Here is a 16,699-nt window from a genome sequence, read left to right as displayed (position 1 = left end):
CTATTGCGGGGTACAAGTGTGAAGGGTCAGCATAAGCATTAAAGGAGAAAGTTATTGTTGGTTTAACTGGTCAGTTTCAGTTAGTCACAGAGAGAGAGTTTGTATTAAAGGAGGGGATTTGAGAGAAGAGCAGCTAGACAGCCTCAGGGAGTCGAACATGTCGAAAGTGAAGCCTGCGTGCGTGCGCGCGCGTTGGTAACTATCATATTGCTGCAGCCAATGCCATCCGGCTTGACGTCCAAGTCACATGATCTGCGCCGTCACATGCAAGACCTGTGTAAGGTAGCAGAACGCTTACGCCAAGAGTATCATAATATTCACTTGACGGAGTCATACAACCGCTGGGGAATAGGAGGTACTCATGTTGAATCAAAGGAGAGGGTAACTCCAATTCCTCGGCTTAAAAGCGCTTCACCAGCACAATCCCCCCCCTTGATGGCACCTTCTTGGCGAGCCATGTCATGATACTGCCAGTGCTGCTTTTTTACAAGCATTAATTCACACTTGAACCATATATATATATATATATATATATATATATATATATATATATATATATATATATATATATATGCCTCGGTGGGAGACGGCCGACTTGTTGGACAAATATATATATATATATATATATATATATATATATATATATATATATATATATATATATATATATATATATATATATATATATATATAATGATGGGGTCCACCTCTGGTGTAAATTGTGGGACCCATGGCCTCGGAGAAGTGGATAAAAAGGCTTCAAGGAAGAATATTTGGATTTCTTTCACGTCAACCATCCTCAGTTTTACTGACAATACAAAATTAGACTAGTCGTGAATACGAAAAATAATAAAATATTTTTCTAAACTGTAAGAATTTATATAAAATCATATAAAACGATCATATCATAATCACTTAAATAAAAATTTAAGTATATACAAAGGTATATTGTTCAGGATATATACACTGGTCTATGCACAGGCATTCAACGTATATATGTATTTTTCAATGTATATACACAATGTATTGTTCAGTATAAAATCAGTGCCAATATGTTTTGAAATCTCTAGTATTTATATATTGGATAATTCCAGTCACAACTCACAAGAGCAGGATTAACTGAAAAAACAAGCTTGCTTCCACTATACCACAAAAACCCTCAACAGTTTCAACTTTTCTCAAGGTCTGCCAGAATTCACATCTGAAAACCTGAAAAGCAGACAGAAGAATGCGAAAAAAAACGAATAAATTATTATTGATACTGTGAAGAATTTTATATTAATTGATATTATGGATCAGGCTGTGAGCCTGCTCCTAGGGGATGGGGCTACAGTTTTCAGTTTAGTGGCCTGGAAGGAGGCAGCCCCGTGAGCCAGTTCATGCAAGGGTAGCCAGGCTATTTTAACCCGGGTACGTAATGTTAGCCTCGGCTAGCGGGCAACTTCAACGACACATCAGATAATTATCCTCATTTGCTGCACTTTTCCAAACTATCTCAATCGCCATTGCTTTTCAAATGACACTTCACATTTTCTAGGAATGTTATAGAAAGCTAATAAATCGATGCTTACAAAGGGAGGTACTAAACACAAGAGACACTATCACAGGAGTGTGCGCCAGCACGTACACACCCACCCGGAGCACAACACTGACTGAGCAGCCTCGCAGACGATGGCCGCCAAGTCTGCCTCCTGTTACTACACCGCAATTTCTGTCTATTTTATCTTTTCCCCACCAAACAGCGACCTTTTGGCCTCCGACAATTTTTTGTAAACACGAAACTATGTCTTCAAATACACTACATGAGATAAACTGCAAGAGCCATGAGGTGTAAGATTTACACAAACGTTATCAATTTTCAGAGAGTGCGTCTCTGGCAGACTGTCCACTGTAAATATGAAGGTGGTCCTTCAAGAGAGGTAAATTCCCTCAGCCCAGGATACATCAGTGGCAGCTGATAGTCTCACTCCCTTCCTCTATAACTTCGGCTTATTACAGCCACCCAGTTGCACATTATCAACCGGCTAGCGAAACTAAAATGGGCTTTAATGAGAGAAAGTGTAAAGAGAATATTGAGAGAAAAAGAGGCAAGAGAGTTGCAAGGTGGGTGGGTAGAGGAGAAGGCTAACCACAGCGGGCCGGAGGCTCACATCCAGGGGGATCTTAGTCCTACTTAAGTCCTCCTCATCTTACTTAATTCCTATTTAACGTCCTACTTGGATTCTATTTACTTCCTACTTAAACCCTATTCAACCCTTACTTTTCAAGTCCTACTTAATCCTGTTTAAGACATACTCAAGTAGCACTAAAGTGAGACTTGTACCAAGGAAACCCCACTGAAGTTATTCCTAATTCTTCTCTTTATTTCATTATTATATTTATAGTGAAGCGCTAAATCCGCAGGGGCCATACACCACATAGCGGAAAGACAAATATATCTGATAAAAAAAGGAAGCTTCAACTCCTTCGATCAAGAACCCTTCACCAACATCAAGGGTATCATTTCATGAGATGTCAGAGGTGACAGATACCAAACCTGACTCAGATCTTATCCCCGGCTCCAGACCGGCATTCATATATCACTATATACATTATTGTATACATCATTTACCCTTAATGGAATCTTGGCAAAGGTTGTATTATCTTGGGACAAGAATAATTATAGGTTAATCAGGAAAAACAAGGTCTTATTCGCGCTCAAGCAGTAATCAAATGCAAAAACTCTAGTTTCACTTAACCTTACATGAGGACCACACCCTTGAAGAATTGGGGGGAGGGGGGGAGGGGGGGATGCCTCCATGCCGAGAAAGAGTACTTGATTTAAAGAATTAAAATTACATTACCTTTCCTAGTATTAGACCTGATCACCTCCCATTCCCCAGGCGCTATATGACCCCTATGCGTTTAGCGTTTTCCCTTCAATTTAACAGCAAAATAAATGATTATCAACGCTAATGCAGTGAAGTGGTGCTATCACCAGCATGACTCTCACAACCTATCTTCAGTACTATCACCAGCATGCCTCTCACAACCTATCTTCAGTATTATCACCAGCATGACTCACAACCTATCTTCAGTACTATCATCAGCATGACTCACAAAGTATCTTCAGTACTATCACCAGCATGACTCTCACAACCTATATTCAGTATTATCACCAGCATGACTCTCACAACCTATCTTCAGTACTATCACCAGCATGACTCTCACAACCTATCTTCAGTACTATCACCAGCATGACTCTCACAACCTATCTTCAGTACTATCACCAGCATGACTCTCACAACCTATCTTCAGTACTATCACCAGCATGACTCTCACAACCTATCTTCAGTACTATCACCAGCATGACTCTCACAACCTATCTTCAGTACTATCACCAGCATGACTCTCACAACCTATCTTCAGTACTATCACCAGCATGACTCTCACAACCTATCTTCAGTATTATCACCAGCATGACTCTCACAACCTATCTTCAGTACTATCACCAGCATGACTCTCACAGCCTACCTTCAGTATTATCATCAGCATGACTCTCACAACCTATCTTCAGTATTATCACCAGCATGACTCTCACAACCTATATTCAGTACTATCACCAGCATGACTCTCACAACCTATCTTCAGTACTATCACCAGCATGACTCTCACAACCTATATTCAGTACTATCACCAGCATGACTCTCACAACCTATCTTCAGTACTATCACCAGCATGACTCTCACAACCTATCTTCAGTATTATCACCAGCATGACTCTCACAACCTATCTTCAGTACTATCACCAGCATGCCTCTCACAACCTATCTTCAGTACTATCACCAGCATGACTCTCACAACCTATATTCAGTACTATCACCAGCATGACTCTCACAACCTATCTTCAGTACTATCACCAGCATGACTCTCACAACCTACCTTCAGTATTATCACCCTAAATGCTCTACCTGCCGCATCTAAACATATAGCTATAAGGTATGCTGATGACATCATGATCCATACAACAGGGAAAAAGAAGAGGAGTACCATTATTAACGAAGTTCAAGAAATTTGTAATCGATTAGGCCTTATCATATCTTCATCTAAAATAAAGATATTGATAAGCAAACGACATCCTCCACCCATCTGTTTGCAGGGTGACAACATTAGCTACGTTAAATCCTGTAGATATCTTGGTGTAGATGTACCCTTCAATAAATTCACCATACCACAACTAAATAAGCAATGCAAAGACAGACTAAATGCTCTCAAAGCTGTTACTGGCTACAACCCCAACTATAGTGCTAATGTGAGAATAGTAAGAATCATGTACACAGCCTATGTTATGGCCTTAATTGATTATCCTGCTCCCATATTGACATTATCCAAGGAAAGTTCTCCCCGACCCTTGGAATTAATGCAAAATGAAGCCCTCAGAATTATTCTTGGCTGTCCTAAATCTACCAGTGACAGGATTATTGGTATTAGAATGTTAAGAAATGAACCAGTGTCACTATGAATCTTACTCAATGTCTAGAAGTAAATACACACACAGATCTAAATAATTGTGAAAACATGCAATTATACTAAGTGTTATAACTTGCACAAACTGTATCACTGTAGACAACAAGAGCATTTCACACCTCCATGGATGATGTGTTCATTTAATATCACATACTTGCAAGTCCCTCCCAAGAAGCTCATCGCTAGTAATCCCTTCCTCTATTTATTTATTTATTAATTTGAACATGATACAGTGAAATACAAAGGAATACAGTTATTACAGTGCAACATGCCAAAGCCCCTTGTATGCAGAGCATTATGGGCAGGCTTAAAATTAACTTAAGATTAACTAAGCAATGATATATTCAGTGGTAAAAACATTATTGTAAACAGATAACAATTTAGCACAAATGAGTATTACAAAGACAGGTCATATGGTCATTTACTGTGTTGCTGAGCATTCAGTAGATTGGAGTATTCTGTTAGGTAATGTAATTAAAAAATAAAGTTTGATTGGGTCACAGGTTAGACATTTATGAGATACAATAATGAGAAACATTTACGAAATACAATTTATGAGATACAATTAATTCAGTATTTATTTAGTTGTGGGTGAGTAAGTGATTTTTGAGAAGAGACTTGAATTTATAAACAGTGTTTCTTTTATATTCACAGGTAATGAATTCCAGATTTTAGGGCCTTTTATGTGCATTGAGTTTTTGCATAGCGTGAGATGGACTCGAGGAACATCAAAGAGTGATCTGTGCCTTGTGTTATGGTCACGTGTTCTGTTGAGGTTGGTAAGGAGACGTTTGAGGGGAGGGTTTATATCAGAGTCAGAGTTAAGTGTTCTATGAATGTAGTAGGTGCAGTAATAAGTATGGATGTTTTGTATGGTGAGTAGGTTTAGAGTTTTGAATATTGGTGGAGTGTGCTCCCTGTAGTGGGAATTTATCATTCTGACTGCCGCCTTTTGTTGGGTAATTAATGGTCTGAGATGGTTTATTGTTGTTGAGCCCCATGCACAAATTCCATAGGTGAGATAGGGGCAAATAAGTGAGTGATATAGGGCCAGAAGGGCTGACTGTGGAACATAGTACCGTATCTTCGATAGTATGCCTACGGTCTTGGAATTTTTTTGGGAAATTAGTTGTACATGTGTTTGAAATTTGAGTCTATTATCCAGGTGGATTCCTAAGAATTTTCCCTCTGTGAGTTTTGTGATAGGTGATCCGTTTATCATTATGTTAAGAGGGACGTCTGTAGCTCTGTTACCAAACTGAATGAAGTAGGTTTTGTCAATGTTTAGAGTAAGTTTGTTAGTACTCATCCAGGTAGATATTTTCTGTAATTCGGTATTTACAGTATTGGCTAGCGTGACTGGGCTCGGGTGAGAGAAGACGTATGTAGTGTCATCTGCAAATAGTGTGGGTTTGAGTAGTTGCGATGCATTTGGTAGGTCATTTCTGTATATGAGAAAGAGAAGAGGGCCTAGGACACTTCCCTGTGGGACACCAACTGTAATTGGCTGTGCTGAAGAGTTTGCCCCGTTTGTGTACACATATTGGCTTCTGTTGCTGAGGTAAGACTTTAGGTAGTTGAGGGAGTGCCCTCGTATACCATAGTGCTTTATGTAAGTTTATGAAGATCCCCAGTGGGACTTCTTTTTTCTCTATTGCAGTGTGTGTGTTCTAGCATGTGTATAATAGCATCATTAGTATTTTATTAGGCCTGAACCCAAATTGACAGGGGTTGAGTATGTTGTGGGAGATGAGGTAGTAATAGATTCGCTTATGAATTAATTTTTCGAAGATTTTAGAGAGAGGGTGTAAGTTGGATATTGGCCTATAGTTATTCAAGTCTGTGTGGTCTCCTCCTTTATGGATGGGGGTGACCCTTGCTATTTTGAGAACTGTAGGGAAGGTAGAGGATTCTATGGATTTGTTAAAGAGTGTTGCAATGACTGTTGACAGTACTTGTGACGCTTTTTTGTATATAAAGGGTGGTAAGGTATTTAAATCTCCTGTCTTGTTTTTTAGTGTGTTGATAATAAGGGAGACGTCAGTAGTGTTAGTCGGAGCTAGGAACAGTGTGTTCGGGTAGTTGCCAGTGAGGTAGTCATTGGGTGGGGTATCTGTGCTTGGGATTTTATTGGCAAGGTTTTTTCCTATAGTGGAGAAGAAATTATTGAGTCTGTTTGCTGTTTCAGTTGGTGGGTGTTGGGGTTCATCTGGTTTTGTTAATTCAATTTCGCTATTTCGTGTTATCTTTTTTGCTCCTAGAATTTCTGATAGGGTTTTCCAGGTCTTTTTTATATCACCTCGTAAGTTGGATAATCTGTTCTCATAATAGAGTTTTTTTAGCCCTTCGTATCAGGCTGGTTAGGACTGACGAGTAACGTTTTGTTTGGTCTCTGGTTATGTGACCCATTCTGTACTGTTTTTCGTATAGGTGCTTTGTATTTATGGATTTGAGGATGCTGGGTGTTAGCCAGGGACTGTTCAGTCTCTTAGCTGTCATCTGTTTAGTTTTTGGGGGGCAGTGCTTGTTATAGAGGTATTGGGTCTTTTTTAGAAAATTATTAATACATTCGTCAATATATGTATAGATTTCTAGCTCAGTGTGCCAGTCAATGTTCGTCACTGCTGCTGTGAAGTTATTAATGGCTGCCTCATTGTGAAGTCTGAAGGCGACTTTAGTAGTGTCTTGGGGTAATTTGCCAAGGTTTGTGATGAGGAAGGTAGGCTAGTGATCTGTGGTATTATTTGTGATTATGCCTGATTTTAAAGGGGATATTGTGTTGGTCCAGATGTGGTCAAGTAGGGAAACACTAGTCTCTGTAACTCTTGTAGGTTTTGTTACTGTTGGTAGCAACATACAGTTACTCATTGTGTTTGTGAATTCAGTAACGTGTGGGTCCTGGTCTTGCAGGAGATTTATATTGAAGTCACCTGAGATTAGTAAGTGATCTTTGTTCATGCGTGCATCAGTTATCATACTTCCTTAAATCAATTGTAAAGACAACTGCTCATGAAGATATTTCTCACATAAGTGGTAGTAATAATTTATTACAAGTAATATACAATGATGGATCTAAGCAGGAGTTTTCTGGCAGGGCTGCATCTGCTTTTGTTGCCACCTCCTTAGTTAAGAACGACAGGAACTTTGTTGAGTTAGGCATAAGAATTAACAACTGGGCAGTCGTGGAGATTCTGAAGCAGAAGAAAGGAGCCTGGCGCTTATTTAACGTCTAGGGCATATTCACTGCATTGCAGTCATGAAGGTTATGTACATCTGACATGTTCTGGGTATCTTTATTGTAGATCCAGGCTTTATCATGTTAGAACTATGTACAGAAGATGAGGCCATCCTAATGGCGCTAACTTATGACACTGAGCTTGACTCTATCATTATTTCTGATTCTATGTAATCACTGAAGGCTCTTGACTCACACAAATGACTAACATGCTCATTGGAGAAGCCAGGTATAGATACTCAAAAATCCGGGAAAAGGGAATTAATGTACAATTGTTATGGATTCCATCACACATTGGATTACTCCTTCATGATAAAATTGATATGTTAGCCAAGAGAAGTAAGCACCCTGAAGGATAATACAGAATATAACTTTGGTGAATCAGTGTCTAGCATTAGGAATAATATTAGGCGAGAAGAAAATAATGAAACTGAATGTTATAGGAATGCAACTAGAAGTCTGAGTAGATCTATAACCCACTATGATAACATGAACGTAGATAAGTATGTTCATGGAGTAACTTGTAATGTAAACAGACTGATGTTGTACTGGCCAGGATTAGGCTACTGCTTCTGGCAAGGACTTCTGGCAGTTTGAGAAACACAGAGATGATGATCAAACTAAATGCAAGGTATGTGGCCAGCCGTATAGTCACTATCTTGAACACTATGTGCTTAACTGTTCACTCATTGAGGAATATATAGTATAGTAACCTATATGACACCTCAAGATACCTTATTTATGAAAGTAAGATATCAGATATATTGCGCAAATTTCCTAAATTTGCTTGTAACAGTTAATAAGTAAACTGTAGATATAAATCCAGATGTATGTCTGTTAACCCTTTTGTGGCCTAGTTACTAGGTCTTCTGTGTTACTTTTGCGCTAATTTATTGTGTACGGGGTACACAATAAATTAGCCACTTCGGTACAAAATCCTCTCAAGGAATCCTCAAGGAAGGTTCCTTAACGCTGGTGAGGGGCTCTTGATCCAGGGAACTGGATCTGTGCTCCAGTTCCCTCAATTAAGCCTGAATACCTTTCACATCCCCCCCCCCACAAGCGCTGTATAATCCTGCCGGTTTAGCGCTTCCCCCTTGATTAAAATAATTTAAAAAGGATCATCATTGGCTTGGCATCTCTTGTTTTGAACGTTCTCATTATCCATCCTATCATATTCCTCGCAGATGTGATAGTGACACTGTTGTGATCCTTGAAGATGAGGTCCTCAGACATTACCACTCTCAGATCCTTCACATCACTTTTCCGTTCTACTGTGTGATTACAGTCTGTAGTATACTCAGTTCTAGCTATTAAACATCATTTTGTTCTCCGTTGCCCACTGGAAAACTTGGTTTATATCTTCTTGGAGATTTATCGTGCCCTCAGTTGATGATAGTGTCACGCAGATCCTAGTATCGTCTGCAAAGGATGATACGGTGCTATGGGATACAAGAAATATTTTCTTCAGAGAGTGGTAGACTAAATGAATGAACTGAAAGAGCAGATAGTAGGTGCTACAACCATTGGAGATAAGGAAATATACAATGGAAAAAACGACTGACAGCCTGATCAGCCAGGCTGTTGCTGAAAGCGGTCCGCTAGTTCACAGAGCAATCACAGCCTAGCTGATCTTGCGCTTGGCGAAGGTAGTGATCCAGTTTCCTCCTGAAAACTTTTATCTTTGTTCCGGCTCAGAAACTTCCAATTTCAACTAGAAATATCAGAAGAATAAGAACTAGTTAGAAATACACAGAAAATTAGAGATTATGATCATATTATGTGATGAACTAAACCTATGTGAGTAAGTCAGTGGAAGGATTGGTAAAGAACTTTATTCTCCGTCCGGTAATAGAGAAAAAACCTACTCTCTGCCAGACTTCTTTATTACAGAAGAGAAAAAACATCAGGCGCAGCAGACAGGCATCTCAGTTCTGAGGACTGTACAGGATGTGAGACAAAAGAAATGGTGAACGAACAACAGCCTGAGTGTGGAGGACACGTGTTTACTGTGTTTATCTACAATCACCTGTTTGTGCTGCTGTGAGGGATGGGGCGGGGGAAGGGAGGGAAATAGGGAAGGGAAACGAGAAGGAGGGGGAAGGGAAGAGAGAAGGAGGGAGAAGGGAAGGAGTGGAAGAAGAGTGAGATAAAAGGAGGGAAGGGAGGAGGGAGATGGGAGGTATGGGATGAGGGTGTATGAGAAGGAGGGAGGGAGAGACGGAGGAAAGTAAGGATATGTAGCCATGGTATATAAACACTACTGCTGGAGCTGTGAGAAAGGACAGTTGGGTCGCAGTTAGTGGCTTCTGATGCAGATATGACACAGCAGTGTTGAAAATTATATAAAATACCGACAAGTTAATGAGTAAAACACATGTGCAACAGATGGGTATCTTTATCGTTGAAACGTTTCGCCCATGTGGTAGGCTTCATCAGTCAAATACAGAGAATGTACTGAAGGCAGCAGTGGTGGTGAGGTCAAGATGATGTAATCAGTTCATCAACCTGGGAGATATAATATCGTCCCAGAATATGGAGCTAAACCCTTCTCTGGGCTGAGGGACTGACCGCCTCAAACTATTTCTCCAAGCTGATGGACTGATTACATTATCTCTACCTCGTCACTACTGTTGCCTTCAATACATTCTCCTCTGAATATGACTGATGAAGTCTAAAGCGCAGGTGAAAAGTTTCAACAACAAAGGTACCCAACTGTTGTACATGTGTCTTACTCATCATTACACAGTACTGCTGTCTGTGGAACTTTCCTATTTTAGAAGCTCCGTAGTTCAGCGGTAAAGTGTTGGACCTGCCAGTCTCAGGACCACGGTTCAAGCCCCCTGTCCATCTTTGTTTTATATTTATATATATATATATATATATATATATATATATATATATATATATATATATATATATATATATATATATTCTAGGTAGTAGGTTGGTAGACAGCAACCACCCAGGGAGGTACTACCGTCCTGCCAAGCGAGTGTAAAACGAAAGCCTGTAATTGTTTTACATAATGGTAGGATTTCTGGTGTCTTTTGTCTGTCTCATAAATATGCAAGATTACAGGTACGTCTTGCTACTTCTACTTACACTTAGGTCACACTACACATACATGTATACGTTCATTTATACACACTCATCTGAGTTTTCTTTGATTTTATCTTAATAATTCTTGTTCTTATTATTTTTCCTTTTATATCCATGGGGAGGTGGAATAAGAATCTTTCCTCCGTAAGCCATGCGTGTTGTAAAAGTCAACTAAAATGCCGGAAACAATGGGCTAGTAACCCTTTTTCCTGTATTAATTACTAAAAAGAATAAGAAGAAGAAAATTGTCAAAGTGGGAAGTCTGAATGTGCGTGGATGTTGTGCGAATGATAAGAAAGAGATTATTGTGGATGTTATGAATGAGAAGAAGCTGGATGTCCTGACTTTAAGTGAAACAAAGCTGAAGGGGGTGGGAGAGTTTCAGTGGAGAGAAATAAATGGGATTTGGTCAGGGGTTTCAAACAGAGTTAGAGCTAAAGAAGGAGTAGCAATAATGTTGAAGGATAAGCTATGACAGGAAAAGAGTGACTATAAATGTATTAATTCAAGGATTATGTGGAGTAAAATAAAGGTTGGATGTGAAAAGTGGGTTATAGTAAGCGTATATGCACCTGGAGAAGAGAGAAGTATAGAGAGAGAGAGAGAGAGAGAGAGATTTTGGGAAATGTTGAGTGAATGCGTGGGGAGTTTTGAACCAAGTGTGAAAATACTTGTGGTTGGGGATTTCAATGCTAAAATGGGTAAAAATGTTGTGGAGGGAGTAGTAGGTAAATTTGGGGCACCAGGGGTAAATGAAAATGGGAAGCCTTTAATTGAGATATGTGTAGAAAGAGGTTTGGTAATAAGTAATACATATTTTATGAAAAATAGGATAAATAAATATACAAGGTATGATATAGCACATAATGAAAGTAGTTTGTTAGATTATGTATTGGTGGATAAAAGGTTGATGGGTAGGCTTCAGGATGTACATGCTTATAGAGGGGCAACTGATATATCGGATCATGATTTAGTTGTAGCTACAGTTAGAGTAAGAGGTAGATGGGACAAGAGGAAAATGGCAACAACAAATAAGAGAGAGGTGAAAGTGTGTAAACTAAGGGAGGAGGAAGTTCGGGTGAGATATAAGCAACTACTGGCAGAAAGGTGGGCTAGTGCAGGTATGAGTACTGGGGGAGTTGAAGAGGGTTGGAATAGTTTTCAAAATGCAGTATTAGAATGTGGTGCAGAAGTTTGTGGTTATAGGAGGGTGGGTGCAGGAGGAAAGAGGAGTGACTGGTGGAATGATGAAGTAAAGGGTGTGATAAAAGAGAAAAAGGTAGCCTATGAGAGGTTTTTACAAAGCAGAAGTGTTATAAGAAGAGTAGAGTATATGGAGAGTAAAAGAAAGGTGAAGAGAGTGGTGAGAGAGTGCAAAAGGAGAGCGGATGATAGAGTGGGAGAGGCACTGTCAAGAAATTTTAATGAAAATAAGAAAAATTTTTGGAGTGAGTTAAACAAATTAAGAAAGCCTATGGAACGAATGGGTTTGTCAGTTAAAAACAAAGTAGCGGAGTTAGTAGATGGGGAGATGGAGGTATTGGGTAGATGGCGAGAATATTTTGAGGAACTTTTAAATGTCGACGAAGAAAGGGAGGCGGTAATTTCATGCACTGGCCAGGGAGGTATACCATCTTGTAGGAGTGAAGAAGAGCAGGATGTGAGTGTGGTGGAGGTGCGTGAGGCGATACGTAGAATGAAAGGGAGTAGAGCAGCTGGAACTGACGGGATCATGACAGAAATGTTAAAAGCAGGGGGAGACATAGTGTTGGAGTGGTTGGTATTTTTGTTTAATAAATGTATGAAAGAGGGGAAGGTACCTAGGGATTGGCGGAGAACGTGTATAGTCCCTTTATATAAAGGAAAAGGGGGACAAAAAAGATTGTAAAAAATTATAGAGGAATAAGTTTACTGAGTATACCAGGAAAAGTATACAGTAAGGTTATTATTGAAAGAATTAGAGGTAAGAGAGAATGTAGGATTGTGGATGAGCAAGGAGGTTTTAGAGTGGGTACGGGATGTGTAGATCAAGTGTTTACATTGAAGAATATATGTGAACAGTATTTAGATAAAGGTAGGGAAGTTTTTATTGCATTTATGGATTTAGAAAAGGCATATGATAGAGTGGATAGGGGAGCAATGTGGCAGATGTTGCAAGTATATGGAGTAGGTAGTAAGTTACTAAATGCTGTAAAGAGTTTTTATGAGGATAGTGAGGCTCAGGTTAGGGTGTGTAGAAGAGAGGGAGACTACTTCCCGGTAAAAGTAGGTCTTAGGCAGGGATGTGTAATGTCACCATGGTTGTTTAGTATATTTATAGATGGGGTTGTAAAAGATGTAAATGCTAGGGTGTTCGGGAGAGGGGTGTGATTAAATTATGGGGAATCAAATACAAAATAGGAATTGACACAGTTACTTTTTTCTGATGATACTGTGCTTATGGGAGATTCTAAAGAAAAATTGCAAAGGTTAGTGGACGAGTTTGGGAGAGTGTGTAAATGTAGAAAGTTGAAAGTGAACATAGAAAAGAGTAAGGTGATGAGAGTATCAAATGATTTAGATAAAGAAAAATTGGATATCAAATTGGGGAGGAGTATGGCAGAAGTGAATGTTTTCAGATATTTGGGAGTTGACGTGTCGGCGGATGGATTTATGAAGGATGAGGTTAATCATAGAATTGATGAAGGAAAAAAGGTGAGTGGTGCACTGAGGTATATGTGGAGACAAAAAACGTTATCTATGGAGGCAAAGAAGAGAATGTATGAAAGTATAGTAGTACCAACACTCTTATATGGGTGTGAAGCTTGGGTTGTAAATGCAGCAGCGAGGAGGCGGTTGGAGGCAGTGGAGATGTCCTGTCTAAGAGCAATGTGTGGTGTAAATATTATGCAGAAAATGCGGAGTATGGAAATTAGGAGAAGGTGTGGAGTTAATAAAAGTATTAGTCAGAGGGCTGAAGAGGGGTTGTTGAGGTGGTTTGGTCATTTAGAGAGAATGGATCAAAGTAGAATGACATGGAGAGCGTATAAATCTGTAGGGGAAGGAAGGCGGGGTAGGGGTCTTCCTCGAAAACGTTGAAGGGAGGGGGTAAAGGAAGTTTTGTGGGCGAGGGGCTTGGACTTCCAGCAAGCGTGCGAGAGCGTGTTAGATGGGAGTGGATGGAGACGAATGCTATGTGGGACCTGACGAGCTGTTGGAGTGTGAGCAGGGTACACGAGAACATGAGAAAGAAGGAAAATTATATATTTAGTGAAGGAATTCAGGGAAACCGGTTATTTTTATATAGCAGGACTTGAGTCCTGGAGATGGGAACTACAATGCCTGCACTTTAAAGGAGGGGTTCGGGATATTGGCAGTTTGGAGGGATATGTTGTGTATCTTTATACGTATATGCTTCTAAACTGTTATAGTCTGAGCACCTCTGCAAAAACAGTGATTATGTGTAAGTGAGGTGAAAGTGTTGAATGATGATGAAAGTATTTTCTTTTTGGGGATTTTCTTTTTGGGTTATCCTGCCTCGGTGGGAGACGGCTGACTTGTTTATATATATATATATATATATATATATATATATATATATATATATATATATATATATAGCGCAAGCAGACCAGTACGGTCTACATGGTCTTAACTGTTCCAAAACCAAGGGCTGGCATGCAAGACACAATGAGGTCAATGACATCATTAAGAGAACCCTTGCTACAGCCGAGAGGGAGCCCCGATCACTAGCAGCCAACAATACCCACAACCCAGCAAACCGCCCCGACGGGAACACCATCTATCCTTGGAAGAATGGCAAGCTCTTAGCATGGGACTATACCTGTGTGTCCACACTGGCTGATACTTATATCCATCACAGTGTGGGGCGACAGGGAGGAGCTGCTGACCACAGGGAGGAGTACAAGATCAGCAAGTACAGGGACATAAGCCAACAGTATCAATTTGTCCCAGTGGGATCAGAGACCTTGGGATCATGGGGAAAAAAATGCCACACGTTTCCTTAAAGAATTGGGTTCCAGACTCATCGACACCACCAGGGACACAAAGGCAGCCACTTTCATGTTCCAGCGCCTCAGCGTAGCCATCCAGAGGGGAAATGCTTGCTGCATACTTGGCTCGCGTCCAGCCTCGGAGGAGCTGGAGGAAATTCATGATCTTTGATACATTGTGCCATTGTATTCATGCTTATGTTTTTCTGTAAATGTATTCTGTTTATTAATAAATGTTCACATAGAATATCAAATATAGGGGGAGGAAGGAGAAGAAAATATTCAAACAGCTCCGGGGAGAACCTTGAGTTTTCCCTGAGGTACGTTTATTGTCGTCTCTGAGGATGAGGGTCCCCATTCCAGCCATAGAGGTGGTACTTCCCTTTATATATATATATATATATATATATATATATATATATATATATATATATATATATATATATATATATATATATATATATATATATATATATATGTCGTGCCGAATATGTAAAACTGGTCAATTAGCAAGAACTCATTTAAAATTAAGTCCTTTCTAAAAATTTCTCTTATACGTTTAAAGATATATTTTTTCTTTAATGTTGATGTAAAAATTTATAATTTTGCACCAAAAGGAACTTAGAAAACTTACCTAATCTTATTATAAGAAGCGCAATTTATTTTAGCCTAACCCAACTAAATATATTTTAGATTTGGTTACAATAATTTAATACTAAACAAACACAGTGAAATATTTTTTTCCTTAGGTTCAGAATGATTTTAGCGAAATTATTGCATACACAAATTTTCACTTGTCCTATATGGCAAGATGAGCGTTGCTATTTAAGCCAAGATCGCAAGTTCTGCCTATTCGGCACGACATATATATATATATATATATATATATATATATATATATATATATATATATATATATATATATATATATATATATATATATATATACAATTCTAAACACTGTAAAAATCTCTCGTCGGTCGATGCATGCAGGGGGTGAGATGAAATAGCTAACACCACCTGCCTGAATGCTGGCTGCCTTGGATCAAAACGCCTAGCGTTGGCTGGGCTCCAGTGTGGTATGGCGGTAGAGCACTGCGTACCTTGTTCCAAGGTTCGTAGGTTCGAGTCTCCTTCGGCCAGAGATTAGTGTTTGTGAATATTTCGACTGTTCTGCGAATTCTATATTATTTTTTTTCAACAAGTTGGCCGTCTCCCGCCGAGGCAGGATGACCCCCCCCCCCCCCCCCCAAAAAAAAAAAAGGAAATCCCCAAAAAGAAAATACTTTCATCATTCAACAATTTCACCTCACTAATACATAATCACTGTCTTTGCAGAGGCGCCCAGATACAACGGTTTAGAAGCATATATAAAGATGTATAACATATCCCTCCAAACTGCCAATATCCCAAACGCCTCCTTTAAGTGCAGGCATTGTACTTCCCATTTCCAGGACTCAAGTCCGGCTATATAAAAATAACCAGTTTCCCTGAATCCCTTCACTAAATATTGCCCTGTTCACACTCCAACAGCTCGTCAGGTCCCAAAACCCATTCGTCTCCATTCACTCCTATCTAACACGCTCACGCACGTTTACTGGACGTCCAAACCCCTCGCCCACAAAACCTCCATTACCCCGTCCCTCCAACATTTTCGAGGACGACCCCTACCCCGCCTTCCTTCCCCTACAGATTTATACGCTCTCCATGTCATTCTACATACATACATACATACATATATATATATATATATATATATATATATATATATATATATATATATATATATATATATATATATGCAATAAGATCACAGTACAGCCACATCAGGAGGAAAACAACAGTCAAGGACCAGGTAATCAGGC

The 16,699-nt window shown here is 39.4% G+C and overlaps 1 protein-coding gene across 5 annotated transcripts in view; it reads right to left on the bottom strand.

Moving 5' to 3' along the window:
* Nucleotides 1–16,699, bottom strand: part of FER (tyrosine-protein kinase Fer) — a 605,512-nt gene that overhangs the window by 466,720 nt on the left and 122,093 nt on the right. For 2 of the 5 annotated variants that reach the window (XM_053776767.2, XM_053776781.2), the window contains exon 1: nt 1,572–1,672. The exons of 1 other annotated variant lie outside the window; for it this stretch is intronic. The gene's annotated coding sequence lies outside the window, so the exon portion shown is untranslated. Of the gene's footprint in view, nt 1–1,571; nt 1,673–16,699 lie in introns of those variants that run through there. 2 more of the 5 variants (XM_053776788.2, XM_053776795.2) reach the window with 1 other exon arrangement.

Source organism: Cherax quadricarinatus, chromosome 1, assembly GCF_038502225.1.
Source record: "Cherax quadricarinatus isolate ZL_2023a chromosome 1, ASM3850222v1, whole genome shotgun sequence".
Lineage (NCBI taxonomy): Eukaryota > Metazoa > Arthropoda > Malacostraca > Decapoda > Parastacidae > Cherax > Cherax quadricarinatus.
The sequence above is the reverse complement of the archived record's forward strand: the minus strand, read 5'-3'. Positions and strand labels throughout refer to the sequence as shown.